A 26,031-nucleotide genomic window follows, 5' to 3' on the forward strand; every position below is an offset into this window, starting at 1 on the left:
AATGAGTTTGCCTATGTGCTCCCCGACAGCCAAAAATCTAGGTTTGTACCAAAGAGGCACAATCCAGTTCATAACCTTTCTGTGCTTCTTTTTCATGTGCATAAAGTTGAGATGCACTATATGCATGCCTTGAGAATAAATCAATGTAGGCGAGAGGCTTCAAGTGTACAGCGAGTGCCATTGAAATGCCTGCCTATTGCATCTATTACACTGAACTTAACAAAAAATAATCATCCCACACAGTGGCTAAAACCTTCCCACTCTAACCAGTGATGAGAGAATCAAGTAGAGCCTGCCCACTCCCACTGACTGTGACACTGAAAAAAGAATTGAATTTCAGTCTTAATTTTTCCATCTGCAACAAGGGGACAATTGTGAACCTTTGGAAGGCCATTTGTGGTCCCCTTGTGTTGAATAGCAACTGCTCACCATTGTGAGTGTGGGGGTGATGATACAGCCATAAATATAAGGAAAACAGGAATACTAGCTTAATGTTCTTTCTCTGTCATTCTTGACATTGTATTTTTTTTATCCTAGTAGTGATATGAAGACACAGAGCAATGTGAGTGCAATCCCCTGTTCTGTCTCAGTACAGCAGAATAACGCTATGGTTTTTGGTTTGCTTTTTTTAAATTGTCGTTGAACAGATTAGATTAAATACTGAAACTGCTTTTTCACTTAAAGCAGTTAGCAAAGAAACACTGTGCTCTTACAACAAGTCTATCCTGAACCATTGTCCTGATCTGCTGATCTGCTTATCAGCATTGCCCAAGAGAAAATAAAGCCATTTCTTCACTAAATAATTTTTTTAAGGGCACTGAGGTTTGTGTGAGTGTATGCCTGCATGCCTGTGTGCCTGGATTGTGCTACAGTATTTAACACATGTGGTTTTGTAATTATGATATGCTGGGAAAGTTCACAGTGTTCAGTGGCCTTTTAGCTTCAACTTCCACCTGTGTGGCAATGTTGTCTAATGTTAATAAACTGGGCTGTGATTCAAACCATGTAGGCATGTTAGCTGGCTGAAGATTTGCTCATATATTGGGTTTTATTTCAAACTGTCTGTTTCTCAAACGTGCAGCAGGTATATATTTATTCCCATAATTCACAAGCTGTTAAGATCCAACTGCAAGATACATTGGGAGAGTGGAAGTCCTCATTTTGGTTCCCCACCTGTAAAATTATTTCAATTTTTTTTTTCTCACCCCTTCTTTTTAGACAGAGATTTTCTTATTTATAAAATTAGATTTACACAGTAAGCAGTATAATGAGGATTTATGTTTGATTGAGGTCTTTAAGTGCTAATGAATAGTAACCATTTTGCATATATGGTAGGACTAATTTACCTTGGCAACTTGGGTTTTGATGAGCCTTGTTCTGTAAAATTAATATTCCCTCATAATAAATACCAATGTAACCCATCTACAAAATTGAGATACAAGTCTGAATTCTCATTTAAGGTCCCCCAAGCTGCATAGTGATGTTTTCAGGCATCTTAAACATGTCTCATAATAAAACTCAGCTGAGTGACAAGTAAAATAGCAGAAAAAGGCAGACTACTGTATTTAGTCACATATATTTCATAGATTTCATAGACATTTGGGTTGGAAGGGACCCCGGAAGATCATCGAGTCCAGCCCCCTGCCCCAGGGGCAGGTCAGCAGGGATCATATGATCCCAGCAAGATAAGCATCCAAATGTGTCTTGAAAGTTTTCAAAGTGGGTGCTATATAATCTGCAACTTTTTTCATCAAATCCTGGTGAAACTTGGGCTGCAGATTCTATATGAAAGAACTTGTTCCTCATGGCTCTGGAAATTTGGTGATGGGGAAGCTGTGGCAGTGTTAATCACCATAGCTCTGGGAGCCATTAGCATTAACTTTGACACCATTTCCCTGCAGCCAAATTTCTAAACCCATGGGAAACCCCTTGACTGGGTGACATGAACCTACATGCTGGATTTGGCCAATGCCCAGAATCAGTCTGTAGCCAGAGCCAGCACACTGTTGGACTGGGCATGTAGCCCTGGACCGGGCCTGGTGTTGGACTCACTGGTCAGGGTTGAACATGGCATGCAGCTCTGGACTCAGTATGGGGTTGGCCTCAGTGATCTGGGTTGAACCCAGTGCACATATTCGAATCTAGTACAGGGTAGGACCTGGTAAGCTGTGTCAGTCTGCAGGCCTGATCTGGCATGCAGGGATGGGAACAGCCTTGGGAATAGGCTCAGGTGTCAGTCACTACTGCTCAGTTGCTGCTACTCAATTTCTTTTTTCTCTATCCTGCCCCTTATTATATACAGGCGTGTTCTGTATATGAGAAAATATAGTGGTCCAGTATTTGGGGAGTAGGATATGGAGATCTGGTGTGACATTTACTTTGCATTCTTTCTAATGCTGTCCTTCAAAGACTCAAAGTCTTTTCAACTCACAGTCTTTCTTCCTTTAACAGTTATCTGATCAGGGAGAAGAAACAATAGTATATGACTTAGATGATTGACCATCTAGCCCAAATATTGGAATGAAATTACTGAATGCTTACCATTTAGCAGGAAACAAAGTTAGCCAATGAGCCAGTTTGTGGCTGTCATGCTCTTTAGATTAAAAAAAAAAAAAATTATAGGCAGTAATAAGGAATAAAACAAGCAAATAGTTTGCCGAGCTCTCTGAGACACTACTTACATGTAAATGTGGTAATTTATATGTAAATCTGTATGCATTGTCAGAAGAATATGGATTTTTTTTAGGATCTTTAGTTTTATTCTCTTTTCTCATCCTTCTACATTCATCTTAATATTTTTGGATAATTCCTAAAACATCTCATTTTGCCAGGATGGTCTAATCAAACATTTGGGCTAGGGACAGACATTGTAAATGCACAGACATCCCACAAATGCAGGAACATGCCTGCAGTATCTCAGGCTAGAAGCCAGGGGGCACTAGAGCAGCCCTCCCTTCCCTTGTACAGGGCTGAGCTGAGGAAGGCATGGCCAGGCCCCAGCAGGATTCAGGAGGGGTCCCCTCCACCCTTGATAACAGAGCATCAGCATTTGTCACTCCATCAGAAAACAAACAGCCTCTCTCATTAGTTCAAGCTCTTTTCAAACAGAGAAGGAATGGAGGGACATTACCAGCTGAGCTTTGAGTAGCTCCAAAAAGCCCTAAACCAACATGCTGTCTGTCACAGCACGGACCATAGCCAGCATGTGGTCTGCAAGCTAATTTTGAGGTGTCTGTGTAAAACAGAGGGGACGGGGATCTCTGATTAGCAGGAAGTGAGGAGGGAAGGGGGAAAGCAGGAGGAAACCAGGCAGATATTGCTGTGCCTGCAAGTCTCTGCTGGAGCTGCAGCCAGGGAGCGGAGAGGCGGGAGAGGGAGGGGGATGACGCTCTGCTGTGAAGAAGAGAGCCCCACCTAGCCCAGAGAGCATGCTGGGATCCTGGGGGAGTCTGATTTAGCTTAAACCAGCAAAGGGTCTGGGACAGACATTGCATAAACTGATTTAACCCAAATCAGTTAAGTCTGATACTATATTTAACCAGGTTTATCTCAAACAGGTTTTAGCATTTTCAAACTGGTTTGTGTGTACTGAACATCTGTTCTGTTACAGGTTTAAACCAGTTTCTGATCACTTAAACTGGTTTATATGTAACGTCTGTCCCTAACTATAAAAAGAGACAGTTCCCAGTCTGAAAGTATTACAATCTGAAGACATGGGATGGGGAAAGGAAGTATTGCAATATCCCTTCTTCTGATAGGGAATTAAGTTGAAAAGATAAGTAACATGTCCCAAATTAAACAAGAAAACTGTAACAGAGCTGGGGATAGAACCAAAAGCTAAGGCTGCTTGAAAACCAGCATTCTATTCACTGCATTTACGCAAGTTTAAGAAGGCCCTGAATATATAAAAAACAAACAAACAAACCAAAACCATCCACCTCAATAATTGGATTCTATACAGGGAAAATTAATAAATGGAGAGCCATCTTTAATCTGTCTTCCCCAACATTGCAAGGGGGCAGGCAGTGGGGGCAGCAGGTGGTATGGAGAGGTCAAGCAGCTTGCACTCTGCTTCTGCTTGCTCCCTTGCCACCTCTGCCTCTTCCTCTTCCTACCCCCTTGCAGTCTCAGCCCTCCCCACTTCCTCCAGCCTCTGCTTTCTCCCTCTCCTCACCAGCATCTGCTCCACCTTCCCCACCGTTACCCTTGCACAATGCCAGCAGACTTCATTGCTATTCTAGCCTGGGACACTGAGTACATACCCAGGCCAGGCCCCATAGTAGCCACGTGGGCTGCATGCGACTGCTATGGGCCTGGATGGGACTTAGTTCAGTGCCCCAGGCTGCAGTGTGGATGGAGCCTGCCAGCGCAGAGCAAAGGTAAGCGGGGAGTGAGGGGCAGGCAGGGAAGCAGAGGCTGTGTTGGGGAAAAAGGGAGATAGTGGGAAGAGGCTGCAGGGGGCAGGGGCAGTGGGGGTAGGAAGGGCAGCTGTGGCTACATCTTCGACCCTAAGTAGGGGTGGGAGCACGAGTCACAGCAGCATCCTGCCTCCCCTCGCCCCCCCCCTTGTATGTAATTCTAAGATGAGGGGCCTTCCCCCCACGTTAAATGTGTGAGGGGAACCTCATCTTAGAATCAGGTGAATTGTCTGCTCCTGCTTGCATTAAACACCTATGACTTAGTGGGGCTAACGGAAACCTGGTGGGATTCATCCCATGACTGGGCGGTACATATTGAGGGCTATAGATTGTACAGAAAGGACAGGGTGGGGAAGAAAGGGGGAGGGGTTGCGCTGTATGTCAGTGAGCGATATACATCAACCCTCATCAAGACGGAATCCAAGGATGAGAAAGTAGAAGGATTGTGGGTTAGCCTACATGGGGGGCAAGGAGAAAGGGATTCGGCGGTAGGGGTCTGCTATAGACCCCCACATCAAGGGGAAGAAAGAGATTCGGAGCTCCCGAGGCAAATCTCGGAGACCATAAAAGCTAAAGAGGCGGTAGTCATGGGGGACCTAAACTACCCGGACATCTGCTGGGAGTCACAGACAGCAAAGTCCCACTGCTCATGCAGGTTTCTAACCTGTGTACAGGACCTCCACCTGACTCAGGAGGTACATGGTCCCACTAGGAGGAATGCCATACTGGATCTGGTATTGGCAACGGGAGATGACATGGTAGCAGACCTCCAGATCGGTAGCCATCTCAGGGACAGTGATCACCTAATAATAGAATTCACCATAAGACGTCGAGTGGGTAAGGTAACTAGTAGGGTGAAAGTGCTACACTTTAGGAAAGCTGATTTCAATGAACTCAGGCAATTAGTCAAGGACGCACTGCAGAGTAGGAGATTTGAAGAGATGGAAGCCCAAGAAGGGTGGCTGTGCCTTAAGGAAACGATCCTTCGGGCACAAAGCAAGATGATCCCCAAGCGAGGCAAAAGAGGGAAAGGGGCCAGGAGGCTTCCCTGGCTGACCAGAGAAATCCAGAGCAGCCTAAGGGACAAAAGTTTGGTAAAACTTGCGGTTAGGTTTCTTTTTTTGTTTGGGCAGCTGTCTTTCTATCATGGGCAACTTCCATATTTTTACTACCCTTAATAAGGATGATATTCCATATGCCGTAAGGGAATGAATTAGTCTGTTCATTACAAAGTGTAAAACCTGGCAGTTTAATGGGCCAACATTCAAGAAATCACTTTAAAACTGCTTCAAAAATAGCAACCTGCTATGTTGGGCAAAGCACAAATAGGCGGATGCATTGGATTTCATCCCACAATAGATAAACCTTCTGGAAAATCAGTTTACCTGACCCTTTTCCTTTTAACCCTGGTTACCCTAGATCTTAATAAAGTCAGTTCTCACCACATACGGCCTGACAAATTTGTTAGTCCCTAGACATTTTGCAGTAAAATCCAGCCCTCCACCAACCAGCTGTTGGGGACTTCACCTGCCTTCCTGTGGTCCTGTGAAAGCTGTCCGTGTTGGGGACTTTGCTCTTTGTATCCCTGTTTGAATGTTGTATACAGTGTCAGGTTTGTTTTTGTAATCCTCTGGGTTGAACTAATTTCCATTGCAGGCTTAGTAGGCTTTACTTTCTGCCCTGTATATATTAGATAAGAGTATTATGAGTCAAGGCTTCAACTTTTTGTTATTAGTTTACACCTAAATCTTTATTCCTAGTGACAGGATCTTTTTCTTGCCAGCTATCTGCTAACCTTGGTTATCACCTGTTGCTAGCAATAATACCTTGAATATTTTAGAAGATTCTAGTGCATGTTACTAACACAAATTAATCAAGACGCAAACCTACCTATTGTCCATGGTCATAAACTTCAGCTGTGGGAGCAAAAACTGGAAGTTTGGTGCCATTTTCAAATTTCATAATATTGGACCATGGTGGCTTCCTATGCTGTAGTTTTATACAACAGAAAAGTTGCATAAACCTTTAGCAGAGGAAGGCCTTTTAACACCTCAGCATAGTAGGCTGCACAATTGCTACCAGGCTGTTGCTGAACTTGATCATGCTGCAAACACTCCAAGGGACCCCCTCATTTGTTTAGGGAACAATTTCCCTATCAGTCATACTTCTTTCTTGGGCATCTCTCCTGTATGTTTTTCCATTCTGGGAAACCGGCTTTTATTTTAATTCGTCTTCACAGAGATGCATCTCCAGAACATCTTATGGGATCAGATCTGTGCTTTGCTACGTTCCTCTGCCATACTGAGGCTGGATAATAGCAGTCAGGTAATTATTTAGACAAATTACTTGGATGCCTATGAGAACGATTTCCATAAAGGCAAAGGCTTTAAAATGAAATATTTTTAAGATGCATGCAAGTCTAAAAATATTCATAAAGACTGAATGTTGGATGTTGTCAAAGGAAAACCCATAGGTGGGCATAATTAGTAAACTAAAGAGAGTCAAGTTGCTGTCTCATTTGGAAGTGTGCAGCTTGTTTATTAAAGTCATCTCAATGTCTTTCTGTATTTGTGTCCTTCACCCGTTTAGTCTGTGGATCCATCCTTGAAGGAGAAGACATGTATTCTAGGCTTGGAAATGCTAATGATGGATAATTCATGGATAGGATGTGAAGGAGGTATTGAAGCATGTACTGGACAGGGGATTAAGGTACCTACATTTTCCCATCTTGCCACTGGCTTGCTATGTGACCTTGGACCATCCATGTTGCTCCTTTTTGCCTCAGTTTCTTGATAGGTAACAATAAATGATATAATGATGTGTCTGCCTGTTGGTGAAAGGAGGTAGGTGGTGGTGGTGGTGGTGTTTAATATGAGGACCTATAACACTTTCTGAAGAACATGGGTTCTGCTTACAGTTCCTTCTCCCCAAAACTTACATCAGAACTAGTCCCTGATTTAGTGCTTAGCTGTCTTCAGTGGTGGGATGATGAAGGTCACCAGCTGGAGATCGGTTCAGCTTTAATGGAAATTGAGGAGACTCAAGATCATGCCATTGAAATAAAGTGGGGGAAGATGAGATATTTTGTTTCCCTTCCTCATGGTACTGCATTTCTCTGGATCTATATTATTTAACTTCTAAACTGAAGCATACATCTAGCCCATCAGTTCTGGTTTTGTCAGTTTGACTTGCACAAATAATCTATCACAGTTTAAAAACGGAAGCATAGGGAAACACCTGCCTGCTAGAGACTCTCTTATTATTCCTGATTAGGTTACCATCTCCTCCAGAGTATTCAAGTTTGGTTTTACATTTTAAACTTAGCAATACTGACTGTTGTTAGACTGACCTTGTAGATGATGAATGAAGAAAAAATGTTGATATTCTCATCTGCTCACTCACCAACGTCTTTCTTCCTTTAACAAACAACTTATCCCAGCAAGGAGCTCATGAATGGTCAAATCTGCTTTGTTCTGAAGACTAATAGTGAGATGGATACACTTTCCTCCAGCCTTTCAACATACAGAACTCAAGGCTGATTCAGAACAGTTTCGTGCCAGAATAAATCAGGAGTAATTCCTTTGAAATCCTTTGAATTCCAATAGTTTTAAACCTATGAAAGTAAGAGAAGAAACATGCAATTGTCTTCAACCAGGGACACAATACTGCTTAATAAATCATCATATCAGCAGCTGCAAAGCACCAGGGAACGGGGCAGTAACTGATGTTGCTGTCCAGAGATCCATGGAGGTTATTGATCATCCTGAGCTGTTAACATCTCCACAGCTCTGCAGCACAGGGCCTTAGAAGAAATAAGAATATGGAGAGGATCTGTGACTATATGCACTTACCAGCTAAATATACAGCATTACAGACTTTTATGTTAATATTCCTAAATTCATCTATAGGATTATGAACACTGTTTTTGTGAATATACCCACCTCTGTGTGCAAAACACCACATTTTCGAAGGAAGACATGTCTTTTCATAAGTCAGCAGGTGACTGGACAGTGCTTTATTAAAAAAAAAATAAATTAGCAATTTTCCAGCCTGTATATACCAAATATAGGGTTTGTTCAGACAAAGCAGATCAGCCTGTCAATATTCCAGCAAGAGAGAGAGGTTATAATGGGCATAAGGAATGTAAAACTAAATAAATACAATATACAAATAAAAGGGAACTCAGGTCAGGAGATTGCTTGCTTCATTTATATTTTTATTTAAAGAGAAATATGTGGGACAGATTCCCGACCCAACCTCATAAAGCTTTTTAATACTGCTATGACCATGGTTGAGGCATAAACAAAAGCTACAACTTTACTTGAACCAAACTGTGAAATGGGTGATGGCTATGGGTTTTCCTGAAGTCTTCAGTCAGGCACATTTGTTGCATCCATGATCCCAAATGAAGAAAATTCATTTAAAATATCTCCACGCTAGATCAAGTAAGAAAGGTTTATAAGCAATAAAGGAACTGAGTTATTATATGTAGTCTTTCATAGCAGACCAAGTATGTAATTTAGAAGAATTTCTACTAAATTGCTTTAAAAAAAGAAGAAGAAGATAATAGAGACTGTTTGGAACTTTTCAAGGATTTTTTTGGCCAGGCAATATAGATGTTATATCCAAGCATTTTTTATAGAAAGCCTTCCCAGGTCCAGATTGGAAGTTCTGGACAGAATCAAAGAGAGACACATGCCCCAGAATAGCTCAGAGTTCAGACACTCATCTGGGATGCAGAAGGTTCAAGACCCAACTGTGAGTAATTTGGCCCAGAGATTTGTGCCTGTTATTTCCCTGTCCTAAATGAATGTTTGAATTGTGATACCCTTAGCTTTTTTGTGATGAATCTCTCTTACTCTAGTTTTGACCATAAATGTCATCCTGGCCATGAGAAACCTCCCTAACAGGAATGTCATCATAAACTTTTGAGAGGTGCGCTCTGATATGAAGCAAGGGCTTGAATGCGGATCTCCCTACATCCCAGGTGGTTGTTCTCACTACTTGCCCCCAGAGTCAATCTCTCTTTCTCCCCCTCTCCCTCTCCAGCCAAGTGAATGTTTAATTATTTATTTTAAATGGGAAAAAAAAAACTAAGACAAGAGAAAGAGAGACAAAGGCTGACTCCCTAGCTCACTGTTATGAGGTCACCCACCTGCGGTAGGAGGAAATCAAGTTCATATCCTTGCCCCAAGTCTGTCAGAGGAAGACTTCCCACATGAGTGCACTAACCATCAAACTGTGTTGGTTATTCTGCGTGCATCTTTTTCCCTCTCAAAAAAAGGTGAAAGATCTTCATTCATTCTGCTTTAAGACATAGCCAAATGTCAACAGCGTGAATCTTTCAAAACACAATTCTTATCTTTCAGCCAGACCCGGAGAATAGTTGAGAAGCAAACTTACTAGCGTAAAAAAAATAAAAATACAAAATAAAAGGTTTTCCAAAAATCATTGTCTTCACTTGCATATTGAAGCAATGAAAGTGCAGAGGGCCAGGAGGAGGAGTGGTTACTCATCACCGAGAGCTTCTTTGAACATCCTAGGAAACAGATTTTATTTTCCCTGACACACAGGTCAAAGGAGAGTTTCCCTTCAGTCCTGTTACTCTTGAGCCTACTCGGACAGCTTAGGCACCCGTTTTGCTTGTCCACCCAGTTCCTTTCTTGGTTTGTCTACTTACCCACTCGTTGCATGTTGCAAGTCCTAAATGAAAGCTTTTGCAACAGGGAATGCTATTTGTACCTAGTAAAGTGAAGTTTAAACCAGAGTCTAGTTTTCCCCCACTGCTACTACGTTAGAAATAATAAAAATAAACTGCTGAAATTTAGAGGCCAGTAGCTCAACCTGTGCAAAAACAAATCACCAAGAGAAGCAATAAGGAGTAAAAATAAATATATTTCTTCTGAAATATTAATGCAAAGAGATTTTTTTTTTTAAAACCCTCCCGGGATGACACACACAAAACTAACAGAATTATCTCATGTTTTATCTCACTTGACTGGCTCACACAGGTTTGCAAAAATAGCTTCTACACAGCCCCATCTGAAGAGTTGTCCTCCTGAGGAATCTGCGTGCTTGTTTCTAATGGAACCAAGGAGCTTATTCCAGTTGTTTGGGCAGCAACCCCTACAACCTTCCTACTATAAGGTCCCCACTAATTCAAATAAGCCTGAGTCTTAAACAATTGTATGTTAAAAACCAGGAGCAATGACATCCTAATTGGAGGCCTAAAAGCCTTCCTGGAAGCGAGGGAAATGTCACTGCATCGTGTCAATGTGCACTATCCATCTAAATATTCCGTATAAAATCGTGCATTGTTCTTATTTTGCACCCCTGAGGTGTACCAAAGCGGTGATGCAAAATGGCTTGGGAAAATGTGGTGTAACAGGTGACTTTAAAATGTATGTGTTTGGAGTGGACTTAGCCCACAGCTGTTCTGGGAAGTGGTCTGTATGCACTCCCAGGAGATACTGAATTCACAAGTACTTGGTCATCTTGCGGATCAACAGTGGAACTCCTTACAAAATAATTAACGACTGAAGTCTCTATTTCTGACAACCCTGCATAGTAAAATTGCAAGCAGCTGGCACAGTCCATATATTTCACTAGCTGGTCAAAGAATTCTGGTAAAGGAAGTTAACTAAATGGGGCCTGCCAGAAAACTGATGTAAATGTGTAGAATTATAGTGGTAGGACTCGATTCATGCTATCAGTTTACTCAGTAATGCAGACTTAATTAAGTCCCAATTATAAGCCTTATTCCTAGGCAACAGCACTAACAGAGCAGGCATGTGTGTACATTGTAAGAGAAAATACTATACAATCAAAACAACATAGAAAAGTAGGGCTGGAAGGGACTTCCTGAAGTCCTCTAATTCAATCTCCTGGTTGAGGTAATTTCACACTTCTCCAAACCGTCCCAAAACAGTCCTCATCTAACTTATTAAAACTATACAATCAACTCGGATACACAACTACAAGATGTATTGCCCCAAAACACCCAAAGCATTCCAACTTGTCGCAGGCAAATCAGGGGGATGAGGACTGTCGGTGTCCTACCACTGCAAGAGTTGTTAGATGTACTCAAGAGATCCAAGGAAGAGGGCTTTGCTTCCCACTATAGAAGAAGGCAATAACCCCACAGTTCATACCAGTCTAACCATAGGGTAAAATGCCTTCCTGATCCCAAAATGTGGTGATTTGTCTGACCCTGAGCTGGGGGCAAGACCCTCTCTACACAGGAACCTCTGGGTTTTAGTCCCCGCAAGTGTATTGGCGCACCTGTCAAAGTGCCCAACCTTGGTTGCAGCCAACACCCAATGCTTCTAAGAGAGGCCAAACAAGTAGTAATAAGGATTGTATATAGATTGTTTGGGGGGGGGGGGGGGGTTTCCTAGAGGTTTAGATTGTTATATCACCTGGGTCTGTTCTCTTGAATTATATAACAGTATTCCTGTGCTCACAATATTATGCTGCTCTTCGTTTTCTATATTGTTACTGCACTCCAATTCTAGGAATAAATCAGCATACCTAGTTGTGATATAAATGTAGACGTTTGTCCATCATTCTAGTGTAGCTGGCCATTTTGTCAGCTCGCCTCCTGTTCTCTGTCTGCATGCTTCCTGTTAGTGTGGCTTAGAGATCACGCTCATAAAGCTGCTGAGCTCTAAAGCTAGGTAAAACTTAGGGTTCTGATTGTAGATTCATGGACAAACCAAAAATAGAGTTTCTTGGTGCCCAAAATATTGTTGACTGTTATCATAAGACAATACATCTGTGAAAATGCTATCCCAATAGCATTTTGCCATATCTGTTGGCATCCTGCAGCTGCCTTTCTCTGTGCTTTCCTGATACAACAGGAAGGGCAAAATAGATGTTGAATTTTTAGACAATGTTTCAGAGCCAGGCTGCTTGGTTTCTCTGTTTCACCTTAATGTAATGATTCTGCAGTTTGTATGAAAGGAATAACTTGTGTTAAAATTACTGTAAGTTTTGCATAGTGTCCCAGTGGTTGCTTAACGGATGTCTGAAAACTTACATTTAGCCAGAAACAGCATTTTTTCTAGACATAACATTGCTTTCACTTTTTCTTCTATATTCAGGGGGAAGTGTGTTCTGGCACGGATGTATTAGTTTTTTACAAGGGCTCTGTTCCATCTTTACATAGTTCCACTATCTGACTGCTAACTTGTAGAGTGCTTGTCATCCGATGATTTTTCACATGCCACTTTTCCAAGCAACTTGCTGTTCAAGCTAACAAAGTATGGAAAGCCAGGTGCTTCTGTCAGCTTGCCCTTCAGCAGTGGTCTGGACAGTTAAGGGGGGAAAAAAAACCTGTTTTAAATTTATATTCATTGATGTGTGTGTGAGATAAAGTGATACTGAGAAATGATGTGGGAGATAAGTCTCATGTGCAAGAAATATGAATAAAACATTTTAAAAATCTAAGCATCTGCTTATTATTTTTAAGGATAGGAGAAAACTTAATCTCCCAGTTTTAGGCAAAAAAAAAAAAAAAAAGCAGATATGAAAAATTACACCTTTCAAAACCTGGGACCAAATTCAGTCCTGCCAGTACATAAACCTGATTATAACAAATTGAATTTTGGCCCATTTTAATGGATTTTTTAATGCATTTGGTATTACCTGACCACATAATGAAAAGATGCAGTGCAAATGAAGTTCTGTATAGTAAAACTCCATTTTCAGTGAAGCAGATTCTGTTTGTGTCTGTTTTTTTGTGCATACCCATATGGAAATCACAGTTCTAGTTCCCTTTTATTAGCTATAGTTCTGAAACTGGGTAAAAGGTTCCAGTCATTATCTTGGGATCAAGCCCAGAATGGAGTTATTCTGTCTATTTTATTAAAAGTCGAAAGGCCAGACTACCAGGGAAAAAAAAAAAAAAAAAAAAAAGTTGCTTTTTACAATGTCTCATCCACATACGCTATCACAAATTATTTCATCCTACGGTTATGATTTTGGGATAATTTATTGTTTAAGCGCTGATACAAAATGCACTCGTTTGTATTTTTTTTTTTAAATACAGTTTAGGGATACGTTTACACAGGCCGCTAGAGATGTTAGCAATATGTTCCCCATGTGAGTCAATTAAATCAACTCAGTTGAAAGGCAGACTTTTTGAGTGGATTTTTCTGTGTCTACTTCAGTCTCTGACATAATGTTCCTACAATGGTTACTTAAAAAAAAAAAACAAAAAAAAAAAAACCCAAAAAACCCAACCTTTTTTCTTGATTCCAGCATGAAATCACAGCATTTCAAATCATCACCAACACCACAGTGAATATGGCTGATCTCTTCTAATGACCTCTGAAGTCATTTGAACTCACAAATAATAATAACGTGTGCCAAGTGGTGGTATGATATGTTATGTTAGCTTTTTCCAGCCTGTGAAAAAATAGAACAAGGATAGTTTAAGAGATGACAAAGTGGGAGGCAGAAACCAGAGAAGGGAGAAGGGAAGACAGAGTAGGTATGAGAGAATGTGAGGAGTAGATCTGAGTTGTGCTTGGTAAACTTCAGCTTGCATTCCAACCACTTCTTTAGATACTGTACAAGATTTTTTTCAGTAGTTATTAGAGATGGATCTGATCCTCTCAATGCTCATATGAATCATTTCCTTTAAGAAAAAGACCACCTCTATTTTTTTTAAGACGCTTGTACACCTACAGGCAATAAGTGCCACTGGGATTGAGTTCTTGACTTTTACAAGATGAATTCCCATTTAGATCAGTTGGAAGTGAGGACTTTGAGGAACTCAAAAGGTGTGGTCAGCACTATACACTGAATTGTCATGAATCTGATTTATAGCCCATTGGATTCGATGGAAAGACTCTCATTGACCTTCATTCATGTGTCGTATAGCTGTGTAGGTCAGAACTTCTACAAATTAGTACTACTTGGGTGCTTAAGGATTTCCCATAATAGTGTACATGATGTCACAGCCCTGTTTCCCTTCACCCTGTTTCATTCCAAAGTCTATATTTATCATAGAATCATATCATAGAAGTAGGGTTGGAAGGGACCTTGTAGATCTTCAAGTCTGACCCCCTGCCTGGGCAGGAAGAAAACTGGGCTCAAATGACCCCAGCCATGTAGGCATCAAGCCGCTTCTTAAAGACCCCCAGTGTAGGAGCCAGCACCACTTCCCTTGGAAGTTGGTTCCAGATCCTAGCCACCCTAACTGTGAAGTAGTTCCTATGGATGTCTAATCTAAATCTACTCTCCAACAACTTGTGGCTGTTATTCCTTGTTATCCCGGGGGGCGCTAGGGGAAACAAGGTCTTCCGTAAACCCTTCTGGTCCCCCCTAGTGAGTTTATAGACTGTCACCAGGTCCGCCCTCAGCCTTCTCTTGTGAAGGCTGAACAGGTTCAGGTCTCATAGCCTCTCATTGTAGGGTCTGCCCTGCTGTCCCCGGATCATGTGGGTGGCCCTCCTCTGGACCCTCTCAATGCTGTCCACATCGCTCTTGAAGTGGGGTGCCCAGAACTGGACACAGTACTCCAGCTGTGGCCTGACCAGTGTCACGTAGAGGGGGAGGATCATCTCCTTGGACCTACTTGAGATGCACCTGTGGATGCACGATAGGGTCTGGTTAGCCCCGCCGACCGTGACCTCGCATTGTCGGCCCATGTTCATCTTGGAGTCATTGATGACTCCAAGATCCCTTTCTGCCTCTGTGCTCTCAAGAAGGGAGTTTCCCATCTTATAAGTGTGCTGCTGGTTACTACTGCCCAAATGCAGCACCCTGCACTTGTCTGTATTGAAATGCATCCTGTTTTTGTTAGCCCACCCCTGCAACCTATCCAGGTCTTTCTGCAGTCTTTCCCTCCCTGCTAACATGCCCACCTCACCCCAAATTTTGGTATCATCGGCAAATTTGAACAGGTTGCTTTTCACCCCATCGTCCAAATCACTGATAAAGAAATTGAACAGTGTGGGCCCAAGGACCAAGCCCTGGGGGACTCCGCTGCCTACTTCCCCCCAGGTCAAATATGACCCATCCACCACCACCCTCCGAGTACGACCCTTCAGCCAATTTGCAATCCATCTGACTATGTAGGCATCAATGCCACAGTCGCCTAGTTTTTTAATGAGGATGGAGTGGGAGATGGTGTCAAAGGCCTTGCTGAAGTCCAGAAAGACTACATCCACGGTGACACCTGCATCCAATGCTTTTGTGACTTGATCGTAAAAGGCAATCAGGTTGGTCCGACATGACCTGCCCTAATGAAACTGTACTGGTTGCCCTTGAGCATTATCCCTGATGCTGGCCCATCACAGATGTGCTCCTTGATGATCTTCTCAAAGAGTTTCCCCAGAATTGAGGTAAGACTGATGGTCCTATAGTTGCCCAGGTCCTCCCTTTCTTAAAGATGGGGACCACATTGGCTATCTTCCAATCATCTGGCACCTGGCCTGAGCACCACAAGCGCTTGCAAAGCCATGCCAAGGGCCCTGCAATAACCTCTGCTAGCTCCCTCAACACCCTGGGGTGTTCAAACTACAAGGGGGGCATGGCAAAAGGGACCTTACAGTGGGCGTCTACTACAGACTACCCAACCAGGGGGAAGAGCTAGACCAGGACTTCTCCAGTGAGCTTATGGAGGTGGTTAGGTCGAGGGATGTTATTGTCATGAGTGACCTAAACTACCCAGACATTTGCTGGGAGGAGCAGACAGCCAGGTCTGACCGCTCGCGTAGGTTCCTGGCTATATTACAGGACCTTCACCTTATCCAGGAAGTACACAGCCCCACTAGGGGTAACACCTTGCTAGATCTGATCCTGGCCATGGGGGATGACCTGGTGAGGGGAATGCAGATCCTTGACTACCTGGGCAATAGCGATCATCACCTGCTGGATTCCACTATCCAACGCAGGGCGTCTAGGGCTCACAACAAGGCTAAAGCCCTTGACTTCAGAAGGGCCAACTTCAATGAGCTTAGGAGACTAGTGGGGGAGGCACTAAGGGCCCAGAAGGTAGAGGAGATGGGAGCCCATGAGGGATGGTCATACCTTAAGGGGGCGATCCTCCAGGCCCAAAGGATAACAGTCCCTGAGAGAAGCAAGGGGGTTAAGAGTGCTCAAAGACCCTCTTGGCTCAGCAAGGGCATTCAGCAATGTCTGAGGACTAAAAGGGGGGTGTACAACCAGTGGAATGGAGGAACTATCATCAAGGAGGAGTACTCCTCCTTGGTCCGGGAGTGTAGGAGGGCTATTAGGAAGGCCAAGGCAGAGATGGAACTCAGGCTAGCATCCAGGATTAAGGACAACAAAGAGTCCTTTTTCAAGTACATTGGGAGCAAGAAGAGGGCTCCAGGCAAAGTAGGGCCCTGCAAGACAAAAACGGTAATCTCATGGCCATGCCAGACAAGAAAGCTGATATTTTTAACAGTTTCTTTGCCTCTGTTTTCCTGAACAGGGACCAGGATATCCCACCTACCAGAGGTAGGGACAATCTTGGGGATAGCTCTATCAAGCCTTTAGTCAGCGCAGATATAGTTCGGGAGCTTCTGGAAGGGCTAGACATATTTAAATCTGCAGGTCCAGATGCCCTCCACCCAAGGGTGTTGAGGGAGCTGGCAGGGGTCATCGCAGAGCCTTTCGCCCAGCTGTATGAGTATTTGTGGTCATCTGGCCAGGTTCCGGGGGATTGGAAACTGGCTAATGTGGTCCCTGTTTTTAAGAAGGGGAGGAAGGAGGACCCTAGTAATTATAGACCTGTAAGCCTCACCTTAGTGCTCGGGAAGCTCTTGGAGAGAATCATCAAGGAGCATATCTGTGGGGGGCCTGCAGGGGAGATCATGCTCAGGGGCAATTAGCATGGCTTCACCAAAGGCAGGTCCTGCCTGACCAACCTGATTGCCTTTTACGACCAAGTAACTAAATCTTTGGATGATGGTGTCGCTGCGGACGTAGTCTTTCTAGACTTTAAGAAGGCCTTTGACACTGTCTCTCACCCCATCCTCATCAATAAATTAAGTGACTGAGGCTTTTGTCACGGCGGGGTCCTCGCAGAGGGCCGTGATCTCCTTGAGGCCCTCTCACCACGCTACTCCGGCCCGAGGGCACCCTCCATTCTCGCCCGCCACGTCTTGATCGAATATGTAATAGGGAGGCTGCCTTGTGTTTCCTCGGGCCTGTCAGCTCCTGGACCCCTCATGGGTCTCCCCGTACAATGGGCGCTACCCAAACGCCCTAGCCTTATGGGCTATGCGTGGCTCCTACCTCCCCTGATACCACGCCCCAAGCCTCGCAGATGTAATGGACGTTGTTCGGTCTGTACGCCCGCTTCCCGGGCCTCCTCTCTAATGTGGCCCACTCTGGGCTCCCTCTCTCGTGCCCAGCCTCTTGCTGGGACTCCTGTCTAGCCCACTCTGGGCCTCCCCTGCCGGTATGGTTCCGCTCAGGGATTCTCTAGCGGGCCTCCGGTCCTATGGGCCAACCGCACGGATACCCTCCCTGACTCTGGCTCACCGCGCTGCTACTCCCTGTCTTCTCAGGGGCAACCGCAGCGCCCTGCCTTGGTCTGAGGGGTACTGCCGCACTAGCCTGCGGCCGGGCTCACTATGCCCGTGCGCCCACACTGGGCTATTCAGCAAAGCACAATGACGTTCCCCTTCTCTGGGGCTCGCCGCGCCCACACTGGGCTACTCAGTAATACCGCCCCTTTCCTGGGGCCGGGGGCTATGTTCCCCCACACGCAATCTGGGGTCTCGGTCCCCGTCCGCAACCTACGGGTTGCGCCCGCGACCCACTGGCCGCGCTCCTCGCCGCCAGCTGCTCCCGCACTGGCGTGCGAGTAATTGAGGCCTCCTCCAACCCCTACAGCCTCGCCCAAGCCTCCGGGTGTAATAACACAAACACAAAGCAAAACCACAAGCCCCTAGGCTGTAACACAAATGCAAGCCGCGTGGCCATAACTCATCATCATAGCTCAAGCCTCCAGGGCTATCATAAGCTGTACTTGCGACTTAGGCTCCTTCCCATATCTCAGCCAAGGGAGCTCCTGCCTCTCCAGCTGCTGGCAGAGAACTGCCAGCCTGGCCTCAGCCCTGAGCTTTATAAGGGCCAGGCCCTGCCCCCTACAGGCAGCTGGCTCTGCTTGGTTGCTCCGGCAACCCGCAGCTGCGCTCATTACCTGAGCAAGCCTCAGCTGGGCTCGTTATGTCAGGCCAGGGTGCGCTCACTTGCTCCCTGGCAGTTTCTCCTTTCTAGGAGCAGGGGTACCAAGGTGCCCTGCAACAGCATTGATGCCTGCACAGTTGGATGGGTAAAAAATTGGCTGATGGGGTGCACCCAGAGAGTAGTGTTGGACAGGTTGTACTCAACCTGGTGAGATGTGAGCAGTAGGGTACCCCAGGGCTCAGTCCTCGGGCCTGCACTGTTTAACGTCTTCATCAGCGACTTGGACAAGGGGGTAGAAAGCACACTGTCCAAGTTTGCTGATGACACTAAGATGTGGGGCAAGGTGGACACACTTGAAGGGAGAGAGAGGCTGCAACTAGATTTAGACAGACTACAAAAGTGGGCAGATGAGAATAGGATGGGGTTCAACATAGACAAATGCAGGGTGATGCACCTTGGGAGAAGGAATCCACAGCACACATACAGGCTGGGGAGTTCCCTTCTTGAAAGTACAGAGGCGGAAAGGGATCTCGGAGTCATTATTGACTCCAAGATGAACAAGAGCCATCAATGCCAGACCGCAGCCAGCAAGGCCAGCCATACCTTGTCATGCATCCAAAGGTGCATCTCAAGCCGGTCCAGAGAGGTGATACTCCTCCTCTATGTCACTTTGGTCAGGTTGCAGTTGGAGTACTGTGTCCAGTACTGGGCACCGCACTTCAAAAGGGATGTGGCCAGCCTGGAGAGGGTTCAGAGGAGGGCCACCCGCTTGGTGAGAGGGCAGCAGGACAGGCCCTATGAGGAGAGACTGAGGGACCTGAACCTGTTCAGTCTCAGCAAGAGGAGGCTGAGGGGGGACCTGGTGGTTGCCTACAAGCTCATCAAGGGGGATCAACAGCAAATAGGCAGAGCTCTTTTCTCCCCAGCTCCACCTGGGGTGACGAGGAACGATGGTCATAAGCTGATGGAGGATAGGTTTAGGTTGGAGATCAGATGGCAATATTTTACAGTTAGGATGGCCAAAATCTGGAACCAACTTCCCAGGGAAGTGGTCCTCGCCCCTACCTTGGGCATATTCAAGAGGAGGTTGGACGATCGCCTGTCTGGGGTCTTGTGAACCCAGGATTCATTCCTGCCTGTGGCAGGGGGTCAGGCTAGATGATCTGTTCAGATCCCTCCTGACCCTAGCTACTACAAAACGATGAAGCTACTATGAGAGCATCTGGACCTGCTGATTTGAACACGTCCAGCCCCTCCAGAAGCACTCTAACCCAGTCCTCCTCAACCTTAGGTCTTGAGGCGTTCCCCTTGAGTCCATCTTGAATCATGGTGGGGGAGTCCCGGTCCCTGCACAAGAAAAAGGAGGTGAAGAATTTGTTAAAGAGGTCTGCCTTCTCTGGCGCAACCACCAGATTGCCCAGCATATCTTGCAGGGGCCCCACATTTCCTGGCGCCTTCTTCATCCTCCCTATATATTTGAAAAAGGACTTTTTATTATCTTTGATCTTGGACGCTAGTCCTAGCTCTATGTCTGCCTTAGCTTTCCTAACAGACCCCCTACAGGCCCGAGCAGTGGAGGTATACTCTTCTTTGGAGATAGCCCCCACCCCCCCTTCCACTGGGTATATACCGCCTTTTTGGCAACCAGGCATTCCCGGATGTCCTTGGTGAGCTAGGGACGTCACATTTAGTCACATCTTCTCCTTACTTTGTACATTGTGTCTATATGTACAGGTGCCTGCTGAGTTAATATGATTTGCCTTCAGTGGAAGAATGTGTTGTCCTTTTTAAATTTGTTTTTAAACAGACTGGAGCGTTAGAATGCACGGTGCATCCTCCATGCCTCAGCCCTGTGCATTAATATATTGCCAATTTATTCATAATTGAATCTGAGTGGTAAGACAGACAGCATAGCTTAGAGTGGGGTCAGCAACATGACCTTGTTAACAATCCAGCCAAGTGAAATGAAATAAAATATGGATCATTGTAATACGTGCATGAAGGGCATCTATGATTTAACGTTTCTCATTGAAACCAAAGGGTTTTACCAACAACGATATCTTTCAGTATTTTTGACTTAACTGAATACAACAAAAGAGCAATGATACTAACATTTTTTATTGGCCAATCCAATTAAATACCTAGAATACATTCTGAAGAGGTAAAAAGGCAAGTTGGGGGGGGGGGGGGTTAAGCCAATAACTTTAGTCGAGATCATAAAAATGGAAGGGGATGTTTATAGCTAAACCCTGGACAGACCACTATGAAGATTTTTTTTTAAGGGAAGAGTTGGAGTTAGAGTTATTACAGCTGGTCCCTCAGTATTAATTCATAACACTAACTGAAATGTCTTTACAACATTAAAATACATGAGGCATTAGGTTTGCAACATATTCATTTTTATGAACAGGGAGGGCTTCAAAGTTGAGCACCTTGCATATCCTTGTTCTCTCACCCCTATTTTTCACTGAAAATCTTGAACCCTTTCATCACAACTGGTTGCTCTTCCACCCCCCTTTCAGACATATAAAACAAGAGAACACACTTGGGGGAGAGAGGAATTTATTTCCCTAATGTTTCACAGATTGGATTTCTATGGCTTTTTTAACTTCCTTTTCTGGGAAGCAAGGTAGCAAGAAAATGGGTTGCTTAAACTCTGACTTTATCTGACAAGAATCTAGTCGGCATTGGCAAAATGGTAACATCTAATAGCAGTTTATTCCAAGCAATTTTAATCCACTCTACTACACTGGGCCAGCATAGCCAAAGTGTGATTTTAACAGTGCAGTGTTTTTAGGTCTCAGCTTGATCCCATACAATGTAGAATTTAAGCATGTTCTTCCAGACCATGTATTTAATGAGATTGGCTTGAATGAGTACACATTTTATATGGCATGGATTATTTTTTTTCTATTGTAAAAGAGGCATTTTTTTCAAATCTCTTTCATTTCATCCTCTTTTTGGCTTGCTGTATCACTTCTCATTATCTTTCCACTGCAGAGCAAAATAGATTAAATTGAATGTGAAGATGCTTCATAGGGACAATTTGTTCTTTAAATAAATAATTTGGAATCAGGTGTTTAGTAGACCGATGGGTGGTTGACACTTGCTATGCAGAGGTGGCTGTATTACCCTCAGTTCCTACCCTCAATGGGGCTTTAAGCATTTGCAAATGGCACTTGGCAGCTTTGAGAATTTGGCTTCCAGATGAATATTTTAACATAGGCTAGGGAGACCTAATATGCTGGCCTACCTCTTGGAAATAGTGAGGCCACATCTGGAGTACTTTGTCTAGGTTTAGGCCCTGCACTACAGAAAGGATGAGGATATATTGGAGAGGAGAGCAGCAAAAATGGTTCAAGGGCTGAGGAACATGCCTTGTGAAAAGAGGCTGAGGGAACTGGGCTTATTTAGTCTGAAGAAGAGAAGGCTGAGTGGGGATTTAATAGCAGGCTTCAACTACCTGAAGCGGGGTTACAAAGAGGATGGAGTTAGCCTGTTCTCAGTGATGGCAGAACAAAGAGCAATGGGCTCAAGTTCCAGCAAGGGAAGTTTAGGTTTGATATTAGGAAAAACTCTCTCACTAGAAGTGTGGTGAAGCATCGGAATGAGTTGAATATTGTGGAATTTCCATCCTTGGAGATTTTTAAGATCTGGCTACACAAAGCTTTGGCTGGGATGATGCAGTTGCAGATGGTCTTCTTACTTTGAGCGAAGGATTGGACTAGATGACCTCCTGAGGTCCCTTCTCTTCCAACCTTAATTTTCCCTGCTTCTCTGTTTCAGTGCGTTGCAACTTCAGGATGTTTTTGGCACATTCTAATCCTATGAGTTCTTGTATTTGAACAGTCCTATAAATGTAGTTATCCCATTCACAAGTCTTATATAGTTGTAGTAGTTAGTATTTTTTGTCATCATCCTTTTGATATGATCTCTGATCACTACCTGATATTCTGTTTCAACTATATTAGTACCCTGTAGCCTTGTAAATTCAATGGAAATCTAATATCATCATCATGTCTTTGCCTCTACCTAACAGATTAGTGTTTCAAAACTGTTTTTATTGTGATTATATAAAGGGCAACTTTCAAACAAAATAAAGTAAAGTTGGTTATTCAAAAACCTTATTTTCTATTACTGAACAGTCTGAGTAATGATACAGCACGTTAAATAATTAATAATTATGCAGTTCAAAAATTGGGTACAACAAGTGCCACTTTTTGTTAAGGTATTCCAACAGTTTCCATTGTAAGATCCTGGTTTCAGTTGCTTACAGCTTTTATTAATTAAAATAATTTAGGTGGCACTTGTATGCCAAATATCTGATAGGAGCTGAGGGACTTTTCTTGATAGTTTTGATTTAAATTGTTATACCACTTCCAAGCGTGAGTTTGGGGAAAATGCCTTGCTTTGACTATATTAAAAATCCCTGCAACCATTTTCACTGAGAAGCTCAACCATCATTATTTTAAAATTTGGGTGAACAGAGGATTCTACTGTATCAGGATGTGCCTTTTGTTGTTCCTATTTTTTTTAATCCTAAATTCTCCGGTTTATCTTCTCTTGAAAAATCTCAGTTCGCACACGCTTCGAAGAGGCATGTTAGACTTTGACAGCTAAAGTCTCCCAAGATTCTGTCTACACTGAGTGCGGTCCACCAATGTGCGGTTCTTGCTGAACAATGCATGCATTGCCCTCACATAAGTGAATGCACTCCAAAAGAGAGCTTCAGCAGCTGTATAGAGCTTTTGCTGTAGTTGCTTCTCTGGCTTGAACAGGTGTCAGGAGCTAGTTTTAACAAAGAAAGTATCTCTTTTCCTCCTGTTTCTTTCGCCTGCTAGTCTCCAGGTAGAATAGAGGGGTAGGCGTAGTTGTCTGTTGATGATTGAAGATCAGAAGGTGTAGATAGAGGGTGGGAGAAAAGCCATACAATAAAATGGCTTAGGGATTGAAGAAAGTTCAGAGGCAGGAGCTCAAGATGGGGTATTTGGGAATGAAGGGAAGAATGAAGAGCAGGAACAAGAGATGAGAAGAAATGGGAAGAGATGAAAAACACGAGTTGTTGAAAAAGAAAGCAGGATAGGTAGACTGGATCTGAAGGGACACAGAGAGGCTGAGGGAAGAGGAGCAAAAATGTGTGCAGCTACTTCTCAAAGAGATATTTGCTTCTTTTGAGAACATGCAAATTAATTTATTCCTGAGTTTCAATGTTGCTTTTGCATCTAGCAAATCCAATGGCAAATAGTCTATCTCTATCTCCTTCTTATGTCAGGGCAGCATAAAACATAATACACTATTACTGCTACTAATCATTTTATTTCAAGTTATAGGCTAGGGACAGAAGTTACACACAAACTGGTTTAAGCAATCAGAAACTGGTTTAAACCTGTAACAGAACAGAAGTTCAGTGCACATGAAACCATTTTCAAAATGGCTAAAACTGGTTTAAGATCAATCTGGGTGAATGTAGTATCAGACTTAACTGATTTGGGTCACACTGTTTTATGAAACTTCTGTCCCAGACCCCCTCCTGGTTCAAGTTTAATCACAGTCTCCCAGCATGCTTGGCATCCCTGGGCTGGGCTGTGCTGTCTGCTCCAGCAGAGAAGGGTTGGGGTGGGGGTGAGGTGGGGAAGGCAGGGACTACCCCTCCACTCGACAAACCCTGGCTGGGGTCTGGGGCCAGAGGGGGGTTAAACTTCCCTTCCCCCATGTACAGAGTTGCCCTGCCCTGCTAAACTTACTTCTGGCTGCAACTGTGGGCTACCTGGCTGCAACAGAGGTCCCTGGAAACAGGAAGAGGAAGTGATGAGCAACCCTGCAGAGTCCTGCTTTTGTGATTGTGGACTGAAAATCCCAGAGACCTCAGGGGAAGCAGGAAGAGGAAGTGAATATACAGCCCGTGCTGGCTGTATGCCAGAGAACCATGCTGCAGTGCCCCCGACTTCTAGCCTGAGCCAGTGTAGGCGTGTGGCTGCATTTTCTGAACCAAAAGTGAATGTCTGTCTAGTTGTTTCTCAATTTAATCTCTGCAGTTTAGACTAATCTGCAAAGACTGAATCAAGTCAACCTTGGGCTTTTTGACTGTGTGCTTAGCCATAGATTTCAAACCTGCCCATATGACATGTGAACATCATCATAGTTCTGTATGTTGGAGTTCTTTCTTTCTTTTATGCCATATGAAATGAGAAATGACATCCCAAAAATATGGCAAAATCATATTCATATTTCAAGTAAATTATTTAAAACAAATTAAATTTAAGATTTCCAATGCAACTTTAATACAGCCACCTCTGCATAGCAAGCAGATCTTCTGGTATATAGTCCATTGCTCTGTCCCATTGTTTTTTGCCTAACAAGCTCTTCCTTCTTCTATATTCACATAAATGCCAAACTACAGAGACAGAAAAAAGGGGAAATAAAAACAAAAAAAAAGCTACTTGTAGTTTTATCTGTCTTAACTGTCCTTCTACCAAAAATACATAGAAGATACTTTGTTTCTTAATGCCCTTTGAACTTAAAACAAAAGCTGCAAAATACCAAGAGCCCATTGAAGATGTTGATCTGAGGTAGTCTGTAAATTTAAAATAACTTGGTTTCAGTCAACGGAGTCGCTACCAGGTTTCAGTGTTGCAAATCAGAAGGGCATATCTTCACTGAGATTAATAGAACTTGGCCAGTTTGCACCAACTGAGGATCTAGATTTGAATCTGTCTCTGAAGCAAGACAATTAAAAGTATCTGTATTTGTATATTGTTTTAATCCTGTGTTAGACATTTTGTGGAGCATTCCTATTATTCCTGGAATAACGAACACCACATTGGGGAATTCTGTCTAAATAAATAGACAGTCTGTTGTTGAATACAATTCAGTTAGCAAAATGACTACAAAGATGCCATCAATTTGAATCAGGAGAATACTTTTACAAGTTGCAAATGTTTTCTGACTTTTTTCTGACTCATTAAACTTTTATGTATCTTGCCAGATGTTTGAGACCACAGAGAAAGTCAACTGCATATCTAAACATGGCAAGAAACAAAACAAAACTGGCAGGATAGAAATACTGAGAGCTATAGAGGATATTAGTTCCAAGTAACATCCCCCAAATAGAATATGGTTCTTTCAATATTTATTAAACAGAGATGTCCAATAAACTGGCATTCAAAAAACATTTGTGTTTCACACCCAACTGCCAAATATCTGAGCTGGCATTTAAGTCTGCAAATTGTGTGAGACTACTTCAATCACTGTTAAACTACAAAAATAATAAACACTGACCTGAAATATAGTAAAACCACAGTCTCCAGCTCTTTAAATATTTATTAGGATATATAATTCTTGGGGGGGAAAGGATATAATGTTTCAATAGTACCGACTTTTAGAGAGAATCCTTTGAAATCTCATGTATTTGCCACATGTCTCTACTGTAGTGGTCTGGTTCCTATCATACTTTTAATAAAAT

At 43.5% G+C, this 26,031-nt stretch overlaps 1 long non-coding RNA gene across 2 annotated transcripts in view; it reads left to right on the plus strand.

Moving 5' to 3' along the window:
- Positions 1-12,838, plus strand: part of LOC132249955 (uncharacterized) — a 203,098-nt gene extending 190,260 nt beyond the window's left edge. The window contains exons 2-4 of one of the 2 annotated variants that reach the window (XR_009461499.1): positions 6,658-6,743; positions 7,008-7,127; positions 12,521-12,838. This is a non-coding gene — a long non-coding RNA (uncharacterized LOC132249955). Of the gene's footprint in view, positions 1-6,657; positions 6,744-7,007; positions 7,128-7,857; positions 8,838-12,520 lie in introns of those variants that run through there. The other variant, XR_009461498.1, reaches the window with a different exon arrangement.
- The last annotated feature ends 13,193 nt before the right edge of the window (positions 12,839-26,031 follow it).

This window comes from Alligator mississippiensis, chromosome 4 (assembly GCF_030867095.1).
Source record: "Alligator mississippiensis isolate rAllMis1 chromosome 4, rAllMis1, whole genome shotgun sequence".
Lineage (NCBI taxonomy): Eukaryota > Metazoa > Chordata > Crocodylia > Alligatoridae > Alligator > Alligator mississippiensis.